A 12,286-nucleotide genomic window follows, 5' to 3' on the forward strand; every position below is an offset into this window, starting at 1 on the left:
GACATCCTTTGTAAACACACACAGATATTTTCAGTCTAACTTGTTTACATTTTACATCAATAAATATGGTAATATTTGTACTTGAAATGTTTAATTTGCATACCTTTGGCGCATATTCCTAGTACCTTATATTTTAACTTTTCTCCATTCGGGTGTATACAATTGGTATAATGTCAGAAAGGGAGAAGACGACCGAGAATGCCTAAGAATGTGCGCTTACATGCTTTTAAGAACATATGTCTGGTGTTGTGACAAAACAGCAGTGACCACTTCAGCTCAGCACTTGCTTCTTCCTCTGCTGTCCCAAAATATTGTGGAATTACTAGTCTCTGTGCCTCTGACAAGGCTGCTGACATCCAATTGATGATTTGTAGCCTAATGGGCTGTGAGTGCTTTGGCTGTGCTGCCCCCTGGCAGTCACTCTGTGAAGATGCAGGTACCTGGGAACAACCCAGACTACTTCTGAGCTGTTTCTTCTCTGTGTGAACCAATCCAGTGTCAGGACTGGAGTCGGTGCTGTTAGTAGATAGAGAAGGAGTATAACTCGAGCCCCAGGAGGGCAGCCTGGAGCCTGTGACAGGTGCAGGGGAGTGTCGTCAAGGAAGCAGCTGGAAGATAACTGGAGAGGGGTCTGTGGGGCCATCAGTCTGGTGAGGAAACCCAGGAGTGTCCTACGGGAGGGGCGTGGCTTTGTCTGGCTCAAGGGGAGGGGTTAGTAATAGTGAATGCAGGGACTGCTGCTGTCCTCCGTGTCCTGGGCTCTGTGTATGTGTAGAAGCTCTAAGGTTGTAAATAATGAGACCTGACAGGTTGTGGCAGAAATGATGACTTCTGGTCATTCCTTCTCTTTTGTCAGAATTGAAGTGTCTGTTACCCCAATTGATTGTGTACTACTGAGAAGAACAATATAACTCTCAGTGTACGGAATGCAGTGTGACCTTGGGAGACACCTCAAATACACTAAGCTGTATAAAAAGTTCACAGTTCCCATATTGTCTAGCGGTTAGGATTCCTGGTTTTCACCCAGGCGGCCCGGGTTCGACTCCCGGTATGGGAAATCCTTATTTTTTTTTTCACTACTCAGACATTTTAATCTTTCTCAGTTTTTTTCTATAAACCTAAATGCACCTAAAGTCTTAATAAATGTCACTTGCTTTGTCTTCTGCTTCCATCTAATGCCGTCAGAGGTTTACACCGACCCCCAAATCTACTGCCCTCTCTCCCCAGCCCTTGACCTGTACATTAATACTATGAAGGGTTATTCCTTGTTTTTCTTTTATTGCACAACAAAAAGTACAGATTATATAAAGAGACCGGGGCACAGAGAAGAAGGCAGCAATTGACTGTGGTCCCACCATGGGAAATTCGCATTTTATTACCTGCCCCGTCCATACTGTGGGTTCATCATTTGTTTTATGACATGATTCCCCTGCTGTGTTGTTTCTAGTATAAGACTTGAGTACTTTATGTGTTTTATATCATCTGTGATATTGCAGCTGTTGTTTGCAGTGTCCACATTTTGCAACCAGTGTGCTTTGTACCCTCACTGCTGCTCTCTCAGAGAGGGTAGGCTGAACACTACTGGTAGTATCAGACACCAGAGATGCCTCCTGTACCTGGAATAAAACTCTGCTTGTTTGTAAGAAATACAGGGGTGAAGATCTGCTGCATTCACAGTGACCCACTGACCCTTTTACAAAGGTTCCCAGCCGTGCAAAGACTCTTGGTGGTTAGTTAAGGGGCCATGCTAAATGGAGATTTCGAAGCATCAGACGAGACGTTTTCTTTGTTTCTGCATCAGCAAAAGTATATTTCTGTTTTTATGTTATTACTTGTGAAATACACATTTTAGTTGTGCTGTTGGATTTGTCATGTTTGATTTACAGTGTGAACAAATTCAAGCGATAGACAGTAGGTGGTGACTGACACTGCTTCAGGACTCCTAGGGTTGAGGATCGTGGACGTTGGTTCCATCGTGTAATGATTAGCACTGTGGACTCTGAATCCAGCAATCTGAGTTCCAATATCGGTAGGACCTGGAATGTTTGTAATAATACTTTTGTTTTAATTTATTGCAGGTCTTGAGCAGGAAACCATTTGTATCTCTGACATAACCCGTCTCTTCCTCTTTTCATTCCCCTTGTGGTTTCTGCGGTTTGGGGGCATCTATACATTATTCTATAGGCGTTGATGGGGACACTTGATGCTACACACAGGTGTTGTCTACGTCCTGTGTCTGTGTGGACACCTCTCTACTCTGGCTACACAACTGTAAGATGCACAGTGTGGACCTGACTCCACTTGGCCTTCACACCGGATAACTTACAAGGAGAGAGAAACTTACGGAAATGTACGGTGTGAAAGAACGACTTTACCAAAGTGTTAATGTATGAAATTGCCCTTTGCTTTTTTTTTGTGAGTTGCAAATGGTAACCTTTGACTAAAGCAAGTACCCAAAAATAAACAGTTTTCAGCTGGACTCATATAACTTGCATTTGCAGTAAAAGATCTGCCTGGAGCAGTATATGAGTGTGAAAAGGTCTCTAGTTTTGTCTTGAAATACCAGAGGCTTCGGCGCTCTCCACCAGTCTCCTTCGACATCACATCCTGATGCTGAACAGTATTAGCACATAAAAGAATAAAAAACTGGCTGACGTGTACATGCACATGTGTGCATATGTACCACGGTGCTATAGTCTGATGACATATATGTGCCAGTCTGTGAGGTCAACGGGCAGTCAGAAGTTACTGGGCCACAGTTGTATCAATGAGGACTGTGTACTTCCTGTGCCCTGGGGCATTCGTACTCTGGTCCCTCAAACTAGGGTGGAAGCCCCCCTTTAGCACATGACTCTCAGAATAACAAGTCAGAGCAGACATTAGTGTAACTGGGTACTCACACTTGTGAAAGGCACAAGTGCAAGTAGTGAACTGCAACCTGACCTCACAGCATACACTTTAGACATCCTTTGTAAACACACACACATATTTTCAGTCTAACTTGTTTACATTTTACCTCAATAAATATGGTAATATTTGTACTTGAAATGTTTAATTTGCCTACCTTTGGCGCATATTCCTAGTACCTTATATTTTAACTTTTCTCCATTCGGGTGTATACAATTGGTATAATGTCAGAAAGGGAGAAGATGACCGAGAATGCCTAAGAATGTGCGCTTACATGCTTTTAAGAACATATGTCTGGTGTTGTGACAAAACAGCAGTGACCACTTCAGCTCAGCACTTGCTTCTTCCTCTGCTGTCCCAAAATATTGTGGAATTACTAGTCTCTGCGCCTCTGACAAGGTTGCTGACATCCAATTGATGATTTGTAGCCTTGTGGGCTGTGAGTGCTTTGGCTGTGCTGCCCCCTGGCAGTCATTCTGTGAAGATGCAGGTACCTGGGAACAACCCAGACTACTTCTGAGCTGTTTCTTCTCTGTGTGAACCAATCCAGTGTCAGGACTGGAGTCGGTGCTGTTAGTAGATAGAGAAGGAGTATAACTCGAGCCCCAGGAGGGCATCCTGGAGCCTGTGACAGGTGCAGGGGAGTGTCGTCAAGGAAGCAGCTGGAAGATAACTGGAGAGGGGTCTGTGGGGTCATCAGTCTGGTGAGGAAACCCAGGAGTGTCCTACGGGAGGGGCGTGGCTTTGTCTGGCTCAAGGGGAGGGGTTAGTAATAATGAATGCAGGGACTGCTGCTGTCCTCCGTGTCCTGGGCTCTGTGTATGTGTAGAAGCTCTAAGGTTGTAAATAATGAGACCTGACAGGTTGTGGCAGAAATGATGACTTCTGGTCATTCCTTCTCTTTTGTCAGAAGTGAGGTGTCTGTTACCCCAATTGATTGTGTACTACTGAGAAGAACAATATAACTGTCAGTGTACGGAATGCAGTGTGACCTTGGGAGACACCTCACATACACTAAGCTGTACAAAAAGTTCACAGTTCCCATATGGTCCAGCGGTTAGGATTCCTGGTTTTCACCCAGACGGCCGGGGTTCGACTCCTGGTATGGGAAATCCAAGTTTTTTTTTTTCACTACTCAGACATTTTAATCTTTCTCAGTTTTTTTCTATAAACCTAAATGCACCTAAAGTCTTAATAAATGTCACTTGCTTTGTCTTCTGCTTCCATCTAATGCCGTCAGAGGTTTACACCGACCCCCAAATCTACTGCCCTCTCTCCCCAGCCCTTGACCTGTACATTAATACTATGAAGGGTTATTCCTTGTTTTTCTTTTATTGCACAACAAAAAGTACAGATTATATAAAGAGACCGGGGCACAGAGAAGAAGGCAGCAATTGACTGTGGTCCCACCATGGGAAATTCGCATTTTATTACCTGCCCCGTCCATACTGTGGGTTCATCATTTGTTTTATGACATGATTCCCCTGCTGTGTTGTTTCTAGTATAAGACTTGAGTACTTTATGTGTTTTATATCATCTGTGATATTGCAGCTGTTGTTTGCAGTGTCCACATTTTGCAACCAGTGTGCTTTGTACCCTGACTGCTGCTCTCTCAGAGAGGGTAGGCTGAACACTACCGGTAGTATCAGACACCAGAGATGCCTCCTGTACCTGGAATAAAACTCTGCTTCTTTGTAAGAAATACAGGTGTGAAGACCTGCTGCATTCACAGTGACCCACTGACCCTTTTACAAAGGTTCCCAGCCGTGCAAAGACTCTTGGTGGTTAGTTAAGGGGCCATGCTAAATGGAGATTTCGAAGCATCAGACAAGACGTTTTCTTTGTTTCTGCATCAGCAAATGTATATTTCTGTTTTTATGTTATTACTTGTGAAATACACATTTTAGTTGTGCTGTTGGATTTGTCATGTTTGATTTACAGTGTGAACGAATTCAAGCGATAGACAGTAGGTGGCGACTGACACTGCTTCAGGACTCCTAGGGTTGAGGATCGTGGACGTTGGTTCCATCGTGTAATGATTAGCACTCTGGACTCTGAATCCAGCAATCTGAGTTCCAATATCGGTAGGACCTGGGATGTTTGTAATAATACTTTTGTTTTAATTTATTGCAGGTCTTGAGCAGGAAACCATTTGTATCTCTGACATAACCCGTCTCTTCCTCTTTTCATTCTCCTCGTGGTTTCTGCGGTTTGGGGGCATCTATACATTATTCTATAGGCGTTGCTGGGACACTTGATGCTACACACAGGTGTTGTCTACGTCCTGTGTCTGTGTGGACACCTCTCTACTCTGGCTACACAACTGTAAGATGCACAGTGTGGACCTGACTCCACTTGCCCTTCACACCGGATAACTTACAAGGAGAGAGAAACTTACGGAAATGTACGGTGTGAAAGAACGACTTTACCAAAGTGTTAATGTATGAAATTGCCCTTTGCTTTTTTTTTGTGAGTTGCAAATGGTAACCTTTGACTAAAGCAAGTACCCAAAAATAAACAGTTTTCAGCTGGACACACATAACTTGCATTTGCAGTGGAAGATCTGCCTGGAGCAGTATATGAGTGTGAAAAGGTCTCTAGTTTTGTCTTGAAATACCAGAGACTTCGGCGCTCTCCACCAGTCTCCTTCGACATCACATCCTGATGCTGAACAGTATTAGCACATAAATGAATAAAAAACTGGCTGACGTGTACATGCACATGTGTGCATATGTACCACGGTGCTATAGTCTGATGACATATATGTGCCAGTCTGTGGGGCCAAAGGGCAGTCAGAAGTTACTGGGCCACAGTTGTATCAATGAGGACTGTGTACTTCCTGTGCCCTGGGGCATTCGTACTCTGGTCCCTCAAACTAGGGTGGAAGCCCCCCTTTAGCACATGACTCTCAGAATAACAAGTCAGAGCAGACATTAGTGTAACTGGGTACTCACACTTGTGAAAGGCACAAGTGCAAGTAGTGAACTGCAACCTGACCTCACAGCATACACTTTAGACATCCTTTGTAAACACACACACATATTTTCAGTCTAACTTGTTTACATTTTACATCAATAAATATGGTAATATTTGTACTTGAAATGTTTAATTTGCCTACCTTTGGCGCATATTCCTAGTACCTTATATTTTAAATTTTCTCCATTCGGGTGTATACAATTGGTATAATGTCAGAAAGGGAGAAGACGACCGAGAATTCCTAAGAATGTGCGCTTACATGCTTTTAAGAACATATGTCTGGTGTTGTGACAAAACAGCAGTGACCACTTCAGCTCAGCACTTGCTTCTTCCTCTGCTGTCCCAAAATATTGTGGAATTACTAGTCTCTGCGCCTCTGACAAGGCTGCTGACATCCAATTGATGATTTGTAGCCTTGTGGGCTGTGAGTGCTTTGGCTGTGCTGCCCCCTGGCAGTCACTCTGTGAAGATGCAGGTACCTGGGAACAACCCAGACTACTTCTGAGCTGTTTCTTCTCTGTGTGAACCAATCCAGTGTCAGGACTGGAGTCGGTGCTGTTAGTAGATAGAGAAGGAGTATAACTCGAGCCCCAGGAGGGCAGCCTGGAGCCTGTGACAGGTGCAGGGGAGTGTCGTCAAGGAAGCAGCTGGAAGATAACTGGCGAGGGGTCTGTGGGGCCATCAGTCTGGTGAGGAAACCCAGGAGTGTCCTACGGGAGGGGCGTGGCTTTGTCTGGCTCAAGGGGAGGGGTCAGTAATAGTGAATGCAGGGACTGCTGCTGTCCTCCGTGTCCGGGGCTCTGTGTATGTGTAGAAGCTCTAAGGTTGTAAATAATGAGACCTGACAGGTTGTGGCAGAAATGATGACTTCTGGTCATTCCTTCTCTTTTGTCAGAAGTGAGGTGTCTTTTACCCCAATTGATTGTGTACTACTGAGAAGAACAATATCTCTCTCAGTGTACGGAATGCAGTGGGCCTTGGGAGACACCTCACATACACTAAGCTGTATAAAAAGTTCACAGTTCCCATATAGTCTAGAGCTTAGGATTCCTGGTTTTCACCCAGGTGTCCCGGGTTCGACTCCTGGTATGGGAAATCCATATTTTTTTTTTCACTACTCAGACATTTTAATCTTTCTCAGTTTTTTTCTATAAACCTAAATGCACCTAAAGTCTTAATAAATGTCACTTGCTTTGTCTTCTGCTTCCATCTAATGCCGTCAGAGGTTTACACCGACCCCCAAATCTACTGCCCTCTCTCCCCAGCCCTTGACCTGTACATTAATACTATGAAGGGTTATTCCTTGTTTTTCTTTTATTGCACAACAAAAAGTACAGATTATATAAAGAGACCGGGGCACAGAGAAGAAGGCAGCAATTGACTGTGGTCCCACCATGGGAAATTCGCAATTTATTACCTGCCCCGTCCATATTGTGGGTTCATCATTTGTTTTATGACATGATTCCCCTGCTGTGTTGTTTCTAGTATAAGACTTGAGTACTTTATGGGTTTTATATCATCTGTGATATTGCAACTGTTGTTTGCAGTGTCCACATTTTGCAACCAGTGTGCTTTGTACCCTCACTGCTGCTCTCTCAGAGAGGGTAGGCTGAACACTACCGGTAGTATCAGACACCAGAGATGCCTCCTGTACCTGGAATAAAACATTGCTTCTTTGTAAGAAATACAGGGGTGAAGATCTGCTGCATTCACAGTGACCCACTGACCCTTTTACGAAGGTTCCCAGCCGTGCAAAGACTCTTGGTGGTTAGTTAAGGGGCCATACTAAATGGAGATTTCAAAGCATCAGACGAGACGTTTTCTTTGTTTCTGCATCAGCAAAAGTATATTTCTGTTTTTATGTTATTACTTGTGAAATACACATTTTAGTTGTGCTGTTGGATTTGTCAAGTTTGATTTACAGTGTGAACGAATTCAAGCGATAGACAGTAGGTTGCGACTGACACTGCTTCAGGACTCCTAGGGTTGAGGATCGTGGACGTTGGTTCCATCGTGTAATGATTAGCACTCTGGACTCTGAATCTAGCAATCTGAGTTCCAATATCGGTAGGACCTGGAATGTTTGTAATAATACTTTTGTTTTAATTTATTGCAGGTCTTGAGCAGGAAACCATTTGTATCTCTGACATAACCCGTCTCTTCCTCTTTTCATTCCCCTCGTGGTTTCTGCGGTTTGGGGGCATCTATACATTATTCTATAGGCGTTGATGGGGACACTTGATGCTACACACAGGTGTTGTCTACGTCCTGTGTCTGTGTGGACACCTCTCTACTCTGGCTACACTACTGTAAGATGCACAGTGTGGACCTGCCTCCACTTGGCCTTCACACCGCATAACTTACAAGGAGAGAGAAACTTACGGAAATGTACGGTGTGAAAGAACGACTTTACCAAAGTGTTAATGTATGAAATTGCCCTTTGCTTTTTTTTTGTGAGTTGCAAATGGTAACCTTTGACTAAAGCAAGTACCCAAAAATAAACAGTTTTCAGCTGGACTCATATAACTTGCATTTGCAGTGGAAGATCTGCCTGGAGCAGTATATGAGTGTGAAAAGGTCTCTAGTTTTGTCTTGAAATACCAGAGACTTCGGCGCTCTCCACCAGTCTCCTTCGACATCACATCCTGATGCTGAACAGTATTAGCAGATAAATGAATAAAAAACTGGCTGACGTGTACATGCACATGTGTGCATATGTACCACGGTGCTATAGTCTGATGACATATATGTGCCAGTCTGTGGGGTCAAAGGGCAGTCAGAAGTTACTGGGCCACAGTTGTATCAATGAGGACTGTGTACTTCCTGTGCCCTGGGGCATTCGTACTCTGGTCCCTCAAACTAGGGTGGAAGCCCCCCTTTAGCACATGACTCTCAGAATAACAAGTCAGAGCAGACATTAGTGTAACTGGGTACTCACACTTGTGAAAGGCACAAGTGCAAGTAGTGAACTGCAACCTGACCTCACAGCATACACTCTAGACATCCTTTGTAAACACACACACATATTTTCAGTCTAACTTGTTTACATTTTACATCAATAAATATGGTAATATTTGTACTTGAAATGTTTAATTTGCCAACCTTTGGCGCATATTCCTAGTACCTTATATTTTAACTTTTCTCCATTCGGGTGTATACAATTGGTATAATGTCAGAAAGGGAGAAGACGACCGAGAATTCCTAAGAATGTGCGCTTACCTGCTTTTAAGAACATATGTCTGGTGCTGTGACAAAACAGCAGTGACCACTTCAGCTCAGCACTTGCTTCTTCCTCTGCTGTCCCAAAATATTGTGGAATTACTAGTCTCTGCGCCTCTGACAAGGCTGCTGACATCCAATTGATGATTTGTAGCCTTGTGGGCTGTGAGTGCTTTGGCTGTGCTGCCCCTTGGCAGTCACTCTGTGAAGATGCAGGTACCTGGGAACAACCCAGACTACTTCTGAGCTGTTTCTTCTCTGTGTGAACCAATCCAGTGTCAGGACTGGAGTCGGTGCTGTTAGTAGATAGAGAAGGAGTATAACTCGAGCCCCAGGAGGGCAGCCTGGAGCCTGTGACAGGTGCAGGGGAGTGTCGTCAAGGAAGCAGCTGGAAGATAACTGGAGAGGGGTCTGTGGGGCCATCAGTCTGGTGAGGAAACCCAGGAGTGTCCTACGGGAGGGACGTGGCTTTGTCTGGCTCAAGGGGAGGGGTTAGTAATAGTGAATGCAGGGACTGCTGCTGTCCTCCGTGTCCTGGGCTCTGTGTATGTGTAGAAGCTCTAAGGTTGTAAATAATGAGACCTGACAGGTTGTGGCAGAAATGATGACTTCTGGTCATTCCTTCTCTTTTGTCAGAAGTGAAGTGTCTGTTACCCCAATTGATTGAGTACTACTGAGAAGAACAATATAACTCTCAGTGTACGGAATGCAGTGTGACCTTGGGAGACACCTCAAATACACTAAGCTGTATAAAAAGTTCACAGTTCCCATATTGTCTAGCGGTTAGGATTCCTGGTTTTCACCCAGGCGGCCCGGGTTCGACTCCCGGTATGGGAAATCCTTATTTTTTTTTTTCACTACTCAGACATTTTAATCTTTCTCAGTTTTTTTCTATAAACCTAAATGCACCTAAAGTCTTAATAAATGTCACTTGCTTTGTCTTCTGCTTCCATCTAATGCCGTCAGAGGTTTACACCGACCCCCAAATCTACTGCCCTCTCTCCCCAGCCCTTGACCTGTACATTAATACTATGAAGGGTTATTCCTTGTTTTTCTTTTATTGCACAACAAAAAGTACAGATTATATAAAGAGACCGGGGCACAGAGAAGAAGGCAGCAATTGACTGTGGTCCCACCATGGGAAATTCGCATTTTATTACCTGCCCCGTCCATACTGTGGGTTCATCATTTGTTTTATGACATGATTCCCCTGCTGTGTTGTTTCTAGTATAAGACTTGAGTACTTTATGTGTTTTATATCATCTGTGATATTGCAGCTGTTGTTTGCAGTGTCCACATTTTGCAACCAGTGTGCTTTGTACCCTCACTGCTGCTCTCTCAGAGAGGGTAGGCTGAACACTACTGGTAGTATCAGACACCAGAGATGCCTCCTGTACCTGGAATAAAACTCTGCTTGTTTGTAAGAAATACAGGGGTGAAGATCTGCTGCATTCACAGTGACCCACTGACCCTTTTACAAAGGTTCCCAGCCGTGCAAAGACTCTTGGTGGTTAGTTAAGGGGCCATGCTAAATGGAGATTTCGAAGCATCAGACGAGACGTTTTCTTTGTTTCTGCATCAGCAAAAGTATATTTCTGTTTTTATGTTATTACTTGTGAAATACACATTTTAGTTGTGCTGTTGGATTTGTCATGTTTGATTTACAGTGTGAACAAATTCAAGCGATAGACAGTAGGTGGTGACTGACACTGCTTCAGGACTCCTAGGGTTGAGGATCGTGGACGTTGGTTCCATCGTGTAATGATTAGCACTGTGGACTCTGAATCCAGCAATCTGAGTTCCAATATCGGTAGGACCTGGAATGTTTGTAATAATACTTTTGTTTTAATTTATTGCAGGTCTTGAGCAGGAAACCATTTGTATCTCTGACATAACCCGTCTCTTCCTCTTTTCATTCCCCTCGTGGTTTCTGCGGTTTGGGGGCATCTATACATTATTCTATAGGCGTTGATGGGGACACTTGATGCTACACACAGGTGTTGTCTACGTCCTGTGTCTGTGTGGACACCTCTCTACTCTGGCTACACAACTGTAAGATGCACAGTGTGGACCTGACTCCACTTGGCCTTCACACCGGATAACTTACAAGGAGAGAGAAACTTACGGAAATGTACGGTGTGAAAGAACGACTTTACCAAAGTGTTAATGTATGAAATTGCCCTTTGCTTTTTTTTTGTGAGTTGCAAATGGTAACCTTTGACTAAAGCAAGTACCCAAAAATAAACAGTTTTCAGCTGGACTCATATAACTTGCATTTGCAGTAAAAGATCTGCCTGGAGCAGTATATGAGTGTGAAAAGGTCTCTAGTTTTGTCTTGAAATACCAGAGGCTTCGGCGCTCTCCACCAGTCTCCTTCGACATCACATCCTGATGCTGAACAGTATTAGCACATAAAAGAATAAAAAACTGGCTGACGTGTACATGCACATGTGTGCATATGTACCACGGTGCTATAGTCTGATGACATATATGTGCCAGTCTGTGAGGTCAACGGGCAGTCAGAAGTTACTGGGCCACAGTTGTATCAATGAGGACTGTGTACTTCCTGTGCCCTGGGGCATTCGTACTCTGGTCCCTCAAACTAGGGTGGAAGCCCCCCTTTAGCACATGACTCTCAGAATAATAAGTCAGAGCAGACATTAGTGTAACTGGGTACTCACACTTGTGAAAGGCACAAGTGCAAGTAGTGAACTGCAACCTGACCTCACAGCATACACTTTAGACATCCTTTGTAAACACACACACATATTTTCAGTCTAACTTGTTTACATTTTACATCAATAAATATGGTAATATTTGTACTTGAAATGTTTAATTTGCCTACCTTTGGCGCATATTCCTAGTACCTTATATTTTAACTTTTCTCCATTCGGGTGTATACAATTGGTATAATGTCAGAAAGGGAGAAGATGACCGAGAATGCCTAAGAATGTGCGCTTACATGCTTTTAAGAACATATGTCTGGTGTTGTGACAAAACAGCAGTGACCACTTCAGCTCAGCACTTGCTTCTTCCTCTGCTGTCCCAAAATATTGTGGAATTACTAGTCTCTGCGCCTCTGACAAGGCTGCTGACATCCAATTGATGATTTGTAGCCTTGTGGGCTGTGAGTGCTTTGGCTGTGCTGCCCCCTGGCAGTCACTCTGTGAAGATGCAGGTACCT

General features: G+C 43.9%; 2 non-coding genes across 2 annotated transcripts; both read left to right on the forward strand.

Moving 5' to 3' along the window:
• Positions 1–985: 985 nt before the first annotated feature.
• TRNAE-UUC (transfer RNA glutamic acid (anticodon UUC)) lies at positions 986–1,057 on the forward strand. Its single transcript has one exon. It is a non-coding gene; the product is annotated as a tRNA-Glu (tRNA).
• Positions 1,058–9,867: 8,810 nt separating this feature from the next.
• Positions 9,868–9,939, forward strand: TRNAE-UUC (transfer RNA glutamic acid (anticodon UUC)). The gene has a single exon. It is a non-coding gene; the product is annotated as a tRNA-Glu (tRNA).
• The last annotated feature ends 2,347 nt before the right edge of the window (positions 9,940–12,286 follow it).

The sequence above is a fragment of the Pleurodeles waltl genome, unplaced genomic scaffold (assembly GCF_031143425.1).
Source record: "Pleurodeles waltl isolate 20211129_DDA unplaced genomic scaffold, aPleWal1.hap1.20221129 scaffold_39, whole genome shotgun sequence".
Classification (NCBI taxonomy): Eukaryota; Metazoa; Chordata; class Amphibia; order Caudata; family Salamandridae; genus Pleurodeles; species Pleurodeles waltl.